At 41.9% G+C, this 13,161-nt stretch overlaps 1 long non-coding RNA gene and 3 pseudogenes across 1 annotated transcript; 3 read left to right on the top strand and 1 right to left on the bottom strand.

Moving 5' to 3' along the window:
* Positions 1–166: 166 nt before the first annotated feature.
* On the top strand, positions 167–2,362 carry LOC117192585 (annotated as a pseudogene).
* A 1,789-nt stretch (positions 2,363–4,151) lies between these two features.
* On the bottom strand, positions 4,152–4,846 carry LOC117192595. The gene is made up of 3 exons (XR_004474386.1): positions 4,547–4,846; positions 4,373–4,474; positions 4,152–4,287 (listed from the first exon to the last, which is right to left on the bottom strand). It is a non-coding gene; the product is annotated as an uncharacterized LOC117192595 (long non-coding RNA).
* A 92-nt stretch (positions 4,847–4,938) lies between these two features.
* Positions 4,939–7,327, top strand: LOC117192586 (annotated as a pseudogene).
* Positions 7,328–8,935: 1,608 nt separating this feature from the next.
* Positions 8,936–12,114, top strand: LOC117193914 (annotated as a pseudogene).
* Positions 12,115–13,161: the final 1,047 nt, after the last annotated feature.

Genomic DNA, 13,161 nt, shown 5'->3' with positions numbered 1-13,161 from the left:
CTCAGTGTGCAGAGCCTATAAAGTATATTTCCAGCCAGACAACAACAACAATTACTTGAAAACAGAGCAATCGGTATCGATAGATACCAGTGTTAACAAACAGCTGTTTGTGTTTATTTCAATGTCCATAGATAGCGTTTAATTTATAGCTCATTATATTACTAAAATGGGGTTTTTTTCGTTCCTAAAGAGTCGCCCCATCTTCTGGCTGAGCGTCACCGGAACTACGATAGGCGCCGCCTGCGCCATAAAGTCTGGGTTCCCGTATTCATTTACAAATGTCCGGGTTTGACTGCCTTCCCTCTTACAGAGACCTTATGCAAGGCGGAAAATTCACAAAAGAAACCGATGAAACGAACAAAGTATTCATTGTGACGGGGTCGAACAACGGAATTGGAAAAGAAACGGTCAGGGAACTGGCGAAACGGGGAGCAACCGTTTACATGGCATGTCGAGTCATGAAAAAATGTGAGGAGGCCCGAGAGGAGATTGTGCTGGAGACCAAAAACAAATACGTGTACTGCCGTGAATGCGACTTAGCTTCGACTTAGACTCAATACGGAATTTCGTTGCCGCGTATGTATTCAGTTCTACTCTATCACTGTTTCTTAATACCTTAACCTTTTAGCTTCAAGCGGGAACAGAAAACGCTGAATATACTTATCAACAATGCTGGTGTCATGCGCTGTCCCCGGTCACTTACAAAGGATGGCTTCGAGATGCAGTTGGGCGTGAATCATATGGGCCACTATTTACTTACCACACTGCTATTGGATAAATACATATATTTTATTTTGTTGACACTCGAAGCAACAGTCGTGTTGGCGCTGACTCTTACACATTGCGTCTCATAGCTGCCTTAGTTCTCGCGGAGGGTTTGTTTCCTTCTTAGGGAACGTCTCGGATGGTGATGCAGTGACTCTTCCTTGCTACGCTTGCAATGCGCCCAAGAAACCAATTAATTAGCTTATATTATAAGTGTAATAGGCTATTCACACTGACGACCATCCACCATCCACCATCCATTTCGGGGATGGTCCGTAAGGTTTTGCCGTTCCGAAAATTTCCCAGTTAGTCCACCATCCATTTTGGATGTTCCTAAACCGCACGTTTCTATGCGATAGTTAGCCGATGGTTTTCAAATGCAACTCTGAATAATTGTCATTCACAATGGAAAAATGGTATTCACTGCGAAAACGTAAACAATGATTGTGACAAAATTAACAAAAAACAAAAACAACAACAGAACAGCTCGGAAGGACAGCAGACCAAATTTTCGAATAACTTATTAATAAAATGGATTTAGTGCCAGAAAACTCCTCCAGTGGTACGTTGAATAGATATATTTGTTTTTTATTGTTTATAATATATAATATTATTACACAATGCAGCAAACAAGAGAACAACAGCAGGCGGCAGGGTGAAATGGAGTGCCGCGCTTGAGAGCCTGCTGATTGACATATGGAAGGAGAAAATTGAAGATTTCCGCGGACCACGCAAAAATTCACATGTGTAAATTAAGTTGTCCGTATGTCCAAGTAGCCTTAGCTGCTTGATGCGGTGGTCCTCGTGCGGGTTCCGTGGTATAGAATCCTTTATGAAGATTATGTTGGAGAGATAACTGTCTCTCTTATCACTGGCCTTGTGGTACAGTGGTATAGAATTAATAATTCAAAGTGTTTACGGCTGGTTGCCGGAGCAAGGTTTATTAACAAGCGTTAGCTTTCGTAATAAGAACAGAACTAAAACTAGGAGCCACCAGCAAGCTGGGGCATAAGCTGAATCAAAAGTATTTAATTGCCAAAGAATGCAAAGCTACAAAATATATGTACTTAGAGCTACAAAGCTACAGTCGGTAAGCCGACTTGGCATAAGCGATAATGCTGATCTTGCGGCATGTGCAAGATATCAGATTACCGCCGGTTGACCGTCACATTCAGGGCGCTGAACTGAAGTTCGCTGATTTGGCATCTTGAGTGCAAACAACATGGAGCAGAGCACATTGGACAACGACAGTAAGTTTTATTAATTTATTGCTAAAAAAATATATTTCATTTAAGGTGTTCATTGCAGATCCTGATGAGTACTTTTCGGATATTATTGAGATGGACCTGGACGGATCTTGTAGCTCCAGCACCTTGTCTGGGCGTCCGCCAAAGAAAAAGAAAAAGACCGACATTTCGTGGCTGGCAGAGATCGCCCAGGAGCGTCTCGAACAACAAAAGGACCACCACAGAAAGAAGGAGGAGCACGACGTTAGGCAGGAGAAGATGGTGCAGGACTTGATCAGCACCCAAACAAAATTCCAGAACGACTTATTAGAAGTTTTAAAAAATAAAAATAAATAAGTTTTTAATTTTCATTACGGTCTACACAATATTTTGCGATTGCAGATCGTATCTGTTCTGCTGACTGATTAAAGTCAGCAGAACTGTTGCTGGTATCGGGCTGTTCGCGCTGCTCATTTGTTGCAAGATCCCAATTTTCATTAATCGCGCTGTTGTGCATATTTAATATATTGTGTAAAATACAACAGCTCATTATTATGGCGCTATTATTTTTGTGGTGGCTATCAAGACCTTTTCCGATTATTCGAAATCTGGCTTTTAAATGCCCAAATGCATTTTCCACCACTCGCCTTACTTTGGAAAGGTTGTAGTTAAACGTGCGCTGTTCCAAAGAGGCCACTGTGGAAAACGGGTAAGGTTTCATCAGCTTTTTAGAAAACCTAAATGCCGATTTCCCGATAAGCATTACAGGGACGTTTAATCCGCTTATTTCCTTGGCTTTATCTTGGAGTAATGCCGATGCTTCGATATGTTTTGCAAGGCTTGACTTCTGGTATATCATCGAGTCATTGCACCTTCCTGCAGAGCCGATATTTACATATGTAAATCTGTATCTAAAAAGAATCGGATTTAAATAATTTAGGGATTTGTCAGAAGTAGGCTAGAGTACGCGTTCTCATCATTCTGCAACCTGTCCAAATCTGCCTTGGCCAAAATCAAATCCCACTGCAACCATCACCTCAGAAAGTCGCTGGGTCTGATAATCTGCACTCCCGTTCCTATCATATATCACATGGCAGGAGAACTTCCCCCGGACTACAGGATGAGATTCCTGGCGGCGAAAGAGTTGGTTAAGGTGTTTGCATTTAATCTCCCAGCAAGTGAAACAGTGTCAGCAAATAGGGATTTAAACACGGACACAGCTTCGTTTTGCACTAAAATTAGCTCCGACTTAGAATTTTTCAAGGGTTCTGCACCCAACAAGCGCGCTATAGACCAGTTAGGTATCATGCTGCTCCACGGGGAAAAGAAGGATCAGCTGACAAAGGGTGGTTTTGAAATCTATTACACGGATGGGTCAGTCGCAGATGGGCATTCCAGCGCCGCTTTCCTGCACGATAGGACAGGTTTTTTAGATAGCTATTACACGCACAAAACCCTTTCCTCGTTGTCCGCCGAGCTCCTTGCTATCGAGAAGGCATTAGACCATGCTATTTTGTACAATTTTCCTCGTGTCGCGCTCCTGACAGACAGCAGAAACGGGGCCCTCATTCTGGCGAAGAACATTCAGGATAACTCTATCCCCCACAAAATCAGAGAAAAGATCCAACAAAATCCACATCTAAGAACTGTAGAGGTTCACTACATTCCCGGACACGATAACATCCCTCAGAACACTTCAGTTGACGCAGCAGCCAAAGAAGCCCACAGACGAGGAAAATACACAGTGGTTAAATGGAACCTTAAAGACGCTATGTGCGAAATACACAGAATCTTAAAAGCAGAATGGGAGAGAGAATACGCCGAGTTTGCTAGTATCAAGCACCGAGGTTACTGCTCGCTTTTCCCTCAACATCATCCAAACCGTGGTTCCTAAATAAAACTAAGCTTAAAGCCATTGACGCTAAAAGAATCAACAGACTGCTTAGTGGTAACGCATTCGATAGGCACACTCTCGCCAAAATGCATGTAGTTCCTAGTAACATATGTGATACATGCGATAGTATCGATAACGCCTCGCATTTAATTTTCAATTGTACAAAGTACAACACAAGGCAAAACTTCCCATCTCTAAGAAAATATAATGATATTTACAAATTCTTTGAAAAAGAAAACATCAGCACGTACCAAACACTAATTGACTTCATCGACGAAATTGATGTAAAGCTATAAACAGTACTCCAACATCTTCTATTCTTTGACTTGGCAATTTCCACCTTCAAAAGGCGGGCGGCCAAATAATCCCACGCTACTCACGGACAGCTTGGTAACTTAAACCCTAAAAAAAAAAAATAAAAATAAAATAATTTAGGACATTAAACCAACTTGCTAAATACATATTTTTGTGCAAGATATTTGCATACCTATAATCCAGTAGGGCAAACAAGACTGTGGAATACCAGCCTCAGCCTTATGGTGGTCTACTGCCTCAGGTGCTGGTGGTTTTATTTCGATGTGGCATCCATCTAGAATAAAAAGGAAGTTTTAAAACCAATTTATATGTAAACATATTGCTGAAGTTCTTATTGATTTCCTACCAATTGCACCTAGGCACTGAGGAAACCCAATTGCCTCGAATCCCTTTTTGCTGTTGAACCACAGCCGAAATAATTGCTATATCTTCATCATCCATTAAAAGAACCAAGAATTAATAAATCTTCCGCGCAAATTTAATGAACTTGTTATTGGCATCAGCTGTTTTTGACGGATGGTGGATGGTGGCAGTGTGAATCGGAGTTTCACATCTGTCAAAAAATCCCACCATTCCCCCGGGATGGGCTCAGTGTGCAGAGCCTATAAAGTATATTTCCAGCCAGACAACAACAACAATTACTTGAAAACAGAGCAATCGGTATCGATAGATACCAGTGTTAACAAACAGCTGTTTGTGTTTATTTCAATGTCTATAGATAGCGTTTAATTTATAGCTCATTATATTACTAAAATGGGGTTTTTTTCGTTCCTAAAGAGTCGCCCCATCTTCTGGCTGAGCGTCACCGGAACTACGATAGGCGCCGCCTGCGCCATAAAGTCTGGGTTCCCGTATTCATTTACAAATGTCCGGGTTTGACTGCCTTCCCTCTTACAGAGACCTTATGCAAGGCGGAAAATTCACAAAAGAAACCGATGAAACGAACAAAGTATTCATTGTGACGGGGTCGAACAACGGAATTGGAAAAGAAACGGTCAGGGAACTGGCGAAACGGGGAGCAACCGTTTACATGGCATGTCGAGTCATGAAAAAATGTGAGGAGGCCCGAGAGGAGATTGTGCTGGAGACCAAAAACAAATACGTGTACTGCCGTGAATGCGACTTAGCTTCGACTTAGACTCAATACGGAATTTCGTTGCCGCGTATGTATTCAGTTCTACTCTATCACTGTTTCTTAATACCTTAACCTTTTAGCTTCAAGCGGGAACAGAAAACGCTGAATATACTTATCAACAATGCTGGTGTCATGCGCTGTCCCCGGTCACTTACAAAGGATGGCTTCGAGATGTAGTTGGGCGTGAATCATATGGGCCACTATTTACTTACCACACTGCTATTGGATAAATACATATATTTTATTTTGTTGACACTCGAAGCAACAGTCGTGTTGGCGCTGACTCTTACACATTGCGTCTCATAGCTGCCTTAGTTCTCGCGGAGGGTTTGTTTCCTTCTTAGGGAACGTCTCGGATGGTGATGCAGTGACTCTTCCTTGCTACGCTTGCAATGCGCCCAAGAAACCAATTAATTAGCTTATATTATAAGTGTAATAGGCTATTCACACTGACGACCATCCACCATCCACCATCCATTTCGGGGATGGTCCGTAAGGTTTTGCCGTTCCGAAAATTTCCCAGTTAGTCCACCATCCATTTTGGATGTTCCTAAACCGCACGTTTCTATGCGATAGTTAGCCGATGGTTTTCAAATGCAACTCTGAATAATTGTCATTCACAATGGAAAAATGGTATTCACTGCGAAAACGTAAACAATGATTGTGACAAAATTAACAAAAAACAAAAACAACAACAGAACAGCTCGGAAGGACAGCAGACCAAATTTTCGAATAACTTATTAATAAAATGGATTTAGTGCCAGAAAACTCCTCCAGTGGTACGTTGAATAGATATATTTGTTTTTTATTGTTTATAATATATAATATTATTACACAATGCAGCAAACAAGAGAACAACAGCAGGCGGCAGGGTGACATGGAGTGCCGCGCTTGAGAGCCTGCTGATTGACATATGGAAGGAGAAAATTGAAGATTTCCGCGGACCACGCAAAAATTCACATGTGTAAATTAAGTTGTCCGTATGTCCAAGTAGCCTTAGCTGCTTGATGCGGTGGTCCTCGTGCGGGTTCCGTGGTATAGAATCCTTTATGAAGATTATGTTGGAGAGATAACTGTCTCTCTTATCACTGGCCTTGTGGTACAGTGGTATAGAATTAATAATTCAAAGTGTTTACGGCTGGTTGCCGGAGCAAGGTTTAATAACAAGCGTTAGCTTTCGTAATAAGAACAGAACTAAAACTAGGAGCCACCAGCAAGCTGGGGCATAAGCTGAATCAAAAGTATTTAATTGCCAAAGAATGCAAAGCTACAAAATATATGTACTTAGAGCTACAAAGCTACAGTCGGTAAGCCGACTTGGCATAAGCGATAATGCTGATCTTGCGGCATGTGCAAGATATCAGATTACCGCCGGTTGACCGTCACATTCAGGGCGCTGAACTGAAGTTCGCTGATTTGGCATCTTGAGTGCAAACAACATGGAGCAGAGCACATTGGACAACGACAGTAAGTTTTATTAATTTATTGCTAAAAAAATATATTTCATTTAAGGTGTTCATTGCAGATCCTGATGAGTACTTTTCGGATATTATTGAGATGGACCTGGACGGATCTTGTAGCTCCAGCACCTTGTCTGGGCGTCCGCCAAAGAAAAAGAAAAAGACCGACATTTCGTGGCTGGCAGAGATCGCCCAGGAGCGTCTCGAACAACAAAAGGACCACCACAGAAAGAAGGAGGAGCACGACGTTAGGCAGGAGAAGATGGTGCAGGACTTGATCAGCACCCAAACAAAATTCCAGAACGACTTATTAGAAGTTTTAAAAAATAAAAATAAATAAGTTTTTAATTTTCATTACGGTCTACACAATATTTTGCGATTGCAGATCGTATCTGTTCTGCTGACTGATTAAAGTCAGCAGAACTGTTGCTGGTATCGGGCTGTTCGCGCTGCTCATTTGTTGCAAGATCCCAATTTTCATTAATCGCGCTGTTGTGCATATTTAATATATTGTGTAAAATACAACAGCTCATTATTATGGCGCTATTATTTTTGTGGTGGCTATCAAGACCTTTTCCGATTATTCGAAATCTGGCTTTTAAATGCCCAAATGCATTTTCCACCACTCGCCTTACTTTGGAAAGGTTGTAGTTAAACGTGCGCTGTTCCAAAGAGGCGACTGTGGAAAACGGGTAAGGTTTCATCAGCTTTTTAGAAAACCTAAATGCCGATTTCCCGATAAGCATTACAGGGACGTTTAATCCGCTTATTTCCTTGGCTTTATCTTGGAGTAATGCCGATGCTTCGATATGTTTTGCAAGGCTTGACTTCTGGTATATCATCGAGTCATTGCACCTTCCTGCAGAGCCGATATTTACATATGTAAATCTGTATCTAAAAAGAATCGGATTTAAATAATTTAGGGATTTGTCAGAAGTAGGCTAGAGTACGCGTTCTCATCATTCTGCAACCTGTCCAAATCTGCCTTGGCCAAAATCAAATCCCACTGCAACCATCACCTCAGAAAGTCGCTGGGTCTGATAATCTGCACTCCCGTTCCTATCATATATCACATGGCAGGAGAACTTCCCCCGGACTACAGGATGAGATTCCTGGCGGCGAAAGAGTTGGTTAAGGTGTTTGTATTTAATCTCCCAGCAAGTGAAACAGTGTCAGCAAATAGGGATTTAAACACGGACACAGCTTCGTTTTGCACTAAAATTAGCTCCGACTTAGAATTTTTCAAGGGTTCTGCACCCAACAAGCGCGCTATAGACCAGTTAGGTATCATGCTGCTCCACGGGGAAAAGAAGGATCAGCTGACAAAGGGTGGTTTTGAAATCTATTACACGGATGGGTCAGTCGCAGATGGGCATTCCAGCGCCGCTTTCCTGCACGATAGGACAGGTTTTTTAGATAGCTATTACACGCACAAAACCCTTTCCTCGTTGTCCGCCGAGCTCCTTGCTATCGAGAAGGCATTAGACCATGCTATTTTGTACAATTTTCCTCGTGTCGCGCTCCTGACAGACAGCAGAAACGGGGCCCTCATTCTGGCGAAGAACATTCAGGATAACTCTATCCCCCACAAAATCAGAGAAAAGATCCAACAAAATCCACATCTAAGAACTGTAGAGGTTCACTACATTCCCGGACACGATAACATCCCTCAGAACACTTCAGTTGACGCAGCAGCCAAAGAAGCCCACAGACGAGGAAAATACACAGTGGTTAAATGGAACCTTAAAGACGCTATGTGCGAAATACACAGAATCTTAAAAGCAGAATGGGAGAGAGAATACGCCGAGTTTGCTAGTATCAAGCACCGAGGTTACTGCTCTCTTTTCCCTCAACATCATCCAAACCGTGGTTCCTAAATAAAACTAAGCTTAAAGCCATTGACGCTAAAAGAATCAACAGACTGCTTAGTGGTAACGCATTCGATAGGCACACTCTCGCCAAAATGCATGTAGTTCCTAGTAACATATGTGATACATGCGATAGTATCGATAACGCCTCGCATTTAATTTTCAATTGTACAAAGTACAACACAAGGCAAAACTTCCCATCTCTAAGAAAATATAATGATATTTACAAATTCTTTGAAAAAGAAAACATCAGCACGTACCAAACACTAATTGACTTCATCGACGAAATTGATGTAAAGCTATAAACAGTACTCCAACATCTTCTATTCTTTGACTTGGCAATTTCCACCTTCAAAAGGCGGGCGGCCAAATAATCCCACGCTACTCACGGACAGCTTGGTAACTTAAACCCTAAAAAAAAAAAGTAAAAATAAAATAATTTAGGACATTAAACCAACTTGCTAAATACATATTTTTGTGCAAGATATTTGCATACCTATAATCCAGTAGGGCAAACAAGACTGTGGAATACCAGCCTCAGCCTTATGGTGGTCTACTGCCTCAGGTGCTGGTGGTTTTATTTCGATGTGGCATCCATCTAGAATAAAAAGGAAGTTTTAAAACCAATTTATATGTAAACATATTGCTGAAGTTCTTATTGATTTCCTACCAATTGCACCTAGGCACTGAGGAAACCCAATTGCCTCGAATCCCTTTTTGCTGTTGAACCACAGCCGAAATAATTGCTATATCTTCATCATCCATTAAAAGAACCAAGAATTAATAAATCTTCCGCGCAAATTTAATGAACTTGTTATTGGCATCAGCTGTTTTTGACGGATGGTGGATGGTGGCAGTGTGAATCGGAGTTTCACATCTGTCAAAAAATCCCACCATTCCCCCGGGATGGGCTCAGTGTGCAGAGCCTATAAAGTATATTTCCAGCCAGACAACAACAACAATTACTTGAAAACAGAGCAATCGGTATCGATAGATACCAGTGTTAACAAACAGCTGTTTGTGTTTATTTCAATGTCTATGGATAGCGTTTAATTTATAGCTCATTATATTACTAAAATGGGGTTTTTTTCGTTCCTAAAGAGTCGCCCCATCTTCTGGCTGAGCGTCACCGGAACTACGATAGGCGCCGCCTGCGCCATAAAGTCTGGGTTCCCGTATTCATTTACAAATGTCCGGGTTTGACTGCCTTCCCTCTTACAGAGACCTTATGCAAGGCGGAAAATTCACAAAAGAAACCGATGAAACGAACAAAGTATTCATTGTGACGGGGTCGAACAACGGAATTGGAAAAGAAACGGTCAGGGAACTGGCGAAACGGGGAGCAACCGTTTACATGGCATGTCGAGTCATGAAAAAATGTGAGGAGGCCCGAGAGGAGATTGTGCTGGAGACCAAAAACAAATACGTGTACTGCCGTGAATGCGACTTAGCTTCGACTTAGACTCAATACGGAATTTCGTTGCCGCGTATGTATTCAGTTCTACTCTATCACTGTTTCTTAATACCTTAACCTTTTAGCTTCAAGCGGGAACAGAAAACGCTGAATATACTTATCAACAATGCTGGTGTCATGCGCTGTCCCCGGTCACTTACAAAGGATGGCTTCGAGATGTAGTTGGGCGTGAATCATATGGGCCACTATTTACTTACCACACTGCTATTGGATAAATACATATATTTTATTTTGTTGACACTCGAAGCAACAGTCGTGTTGGCGCTGACTCTTACACATTGCGTCTCATAGCTGCCTTAGTTCTCGCGGAGGGTTTGTTTCCTTCTTAGGGAACGTCTCGGATGGTGATGCAGTGACTCTTCCTTGCTACGCTTGCAATGCGCCCAAGAAACCAATTAATTAGCTTATATTATAAGTGTAATAGGCTATTCACACTGACGACCATCCACCATCCACCATCCATTTCGGGGATGGTCCGTAAGGTTTTGCCGTTCCGAAAATTTCCCAGTTAGTCCACCATCCATTTTGGATGTTCCTAAACCGCACGTTTCTATGCGATAGTTAGCCGATGGTTTTCAAATGCAACTCTGAATAATTGTCATTCACAATGGAAAAATGGTATTCACTGCGAAAACGTAAACAATGATTGTGACAAAATTAACAAAAAACAAAAACAACAACAGAACAGCTCGGAAGGACAGCAGACCAAATTTTCGAATAACTTATTAATAAAATGGATTTAGTGCCAGAAAACTCCTCCAGTGGTACGTTGAATAGATATATTTGTTTTTTATTGTTTATAATATATAATATTATTACACAATGCAGCAAACAAGAGAACAACAGCAGGCGGCAGGGTGACATGGAGTGCCGCGCTTGAGAGCCTGCTGATTGACATATGGAAGGAGAAAATTGAAGATTTCCGCGGACCACGCAAAAATTCACATGTGTAAATTAAGTTGTCCGTATGTCCAAGTAGCCTTAGCTGCTTGATGCGGTGGTCCTCGTGCGGGTTCCGTGGTATAGAATCCTTTATGAAGATTATGTTGGAGAGATAACTGTCTCTCTTATCACTGGCCTTGTGGTACAGTGGTATAGAATTAATAATTCAAAGTGTTTACGGCTGGTTGCCGGAGCAAGGTTTAATAACAAGCGTTAGCTTTCGTAATAAGAACAGAACTAAAACTAGGAGCCACCAGCAAGCTGGGGCATAAGCTGAATCAAAAGTATTTAATTGCCAAAGAATGCAAAGCTACAAAATATATGTACTTAGAGCTACAAAGCTACAGTCGGTAAGCCGACTTGGCATAAGCGATAATGCTGATCTTGCGGCATGTGCAAGATATCAGATTACCGCCGGTTGACCGTCACATTCAGGGCGCTGAACTGAAGTTCGCTGATTTGGCATCTTGAGTGCAAACAACATGGAGCAGAGCACATTGGACAACGACAGTAAGTTTTATTAATTTATTGCTAAAAAAATATATTTCATTTAAGGTGTTCATTGCAGATCCTGATGAGTACTTTTCGGATATTATTGAGATGGACCTGGACGGATCTTGTAGCTCCAGCACCTTGTCTGGGCGTCCGCCAAAGAAAAAGAAAAAGACCGACATTTCGTGGCTGGCAGAGATCGCCCAGGAGCGTCTCGAACAACAAAAGGACCACCACAGAAAGAAGGAGGAGCACGACGTTAGGCAGGAGAAGATGGTGCAGGACTTGATCAGCACCCAAACAAAATTCCAGAACGACTTATTAGAAGTTTTAAAAAATAAAAATAAATAAGTTTTTAATTTTCATTACGGTCTACACAATATTTTGCGATTGCAGATCGTATCTGTTCTGCTGACTGATTAAAGTCAGCAGAACTGTTGCTGGTATCGGGCTGTTCGCGCTGCTCATTTGTTGCAAGATCCCAATTTTCATTAATCGCGCTGTTGTGCATATTTAATATATTGTGTAAAATACAACAGCTCATTATTATGGCGCTATTATTTTTGTGGTGGCTATCAAGACCTTTTCCGATTATTCGAAATCTGGCTTTTAAATGCCCAAATGCATTTTCCACCACTCGCCTTACTTTGGAAAGGTTGTAGTTAAACGTGCGCTGTTCCAAAGAGGCGACTGTGGAAAACGGGTAAGGTTTCATCAGCTTTTTAGAAAACCTAAATGCCGATTTCCCGATAAGCATTACAGGGACGTTTAATCCGCTTATTTCCTTGGCTTTATCTTGGAGTAATGCCGATGCTTCGATATGTTTTGCAAGGCTTGACTTCTGGTATATCATCGAGTCATTGCACCTTCCTGCAGAGCCGATATTTACATATGTAAATCTGTATCTAAAAAGAATCGGATTTAAATAATTTAGGGATTTGTCAGAAGTAGGCTAGAGTACGCGTTCTCATCATTCTGCAACCTGTCCAAATCTGCCTTGGCCAAAATCAAATCCCACTGCAACCATCACCTCAGAAAGTCGCTGGGTCTGATAATCTGCACTCCCGTTCCTATCATATATCACATGGCAGGAGAACTTCCCCCGGACTACAGGATGAGATTCCTGGCGGCGAAAGAGTTGGTTAAGGTGTTTGCATTTAATCTCCCAGCAAGTGAAACAGTGTCAGCAAATAGGGATTTAAACACGGACACAGCTTCGTTTTGCACTAAAATTAGCTCCGACTTAGAATTTTTCAAGGGTTCTGCACCCAACAAGCACGCTATAGACCAGTTAGGTATCATGCTGCTCCACGGGGAAAAGAAGGATCAGCTGACAAAGGGTGGTTTTGAAATCTATTACACGGATGGGTCAGTCGCAGATGGGCATTCCAGCGCCGCTTTCCTGCACGATAGGACAGGTTTTTTAGATAGCTATTACACGCACAAAACCCTTTCCTCGTTGTCCGCCGAGCTCCTTGCTATCGAGAAGGCATTAGACCATGCTATTTTGTACAATTTTCCTCGTGTCGCGCTCCTGACAGACAGCAGAAACGGGGCCCTCATTCTGGCGAAGAACATTCAGGATAACTC

The sequence above is a fragment of the Drosophila miranda genome (assembly GCF_003369915.1).
Source record: "Drosophila miranda strain MSH22 chromosome Y unlocalized genomic scaffold, D.miranda_PacBio2.1 Contig_Y2_pilon, whole genome shotgun sequence".
In the NCBI taxonomy this organism is placed as follows: Eukaryota; Metazoa; Arthropoda; class Insecta; order Diptera; family Drosophilidae; genus Drosophila; species Drosophila miranda.
The sequence above is the reverse complement of the archived record's forward strand: the minus strand, read 5'-3'. Positions and strand labels throughout refer to the sequence as shown.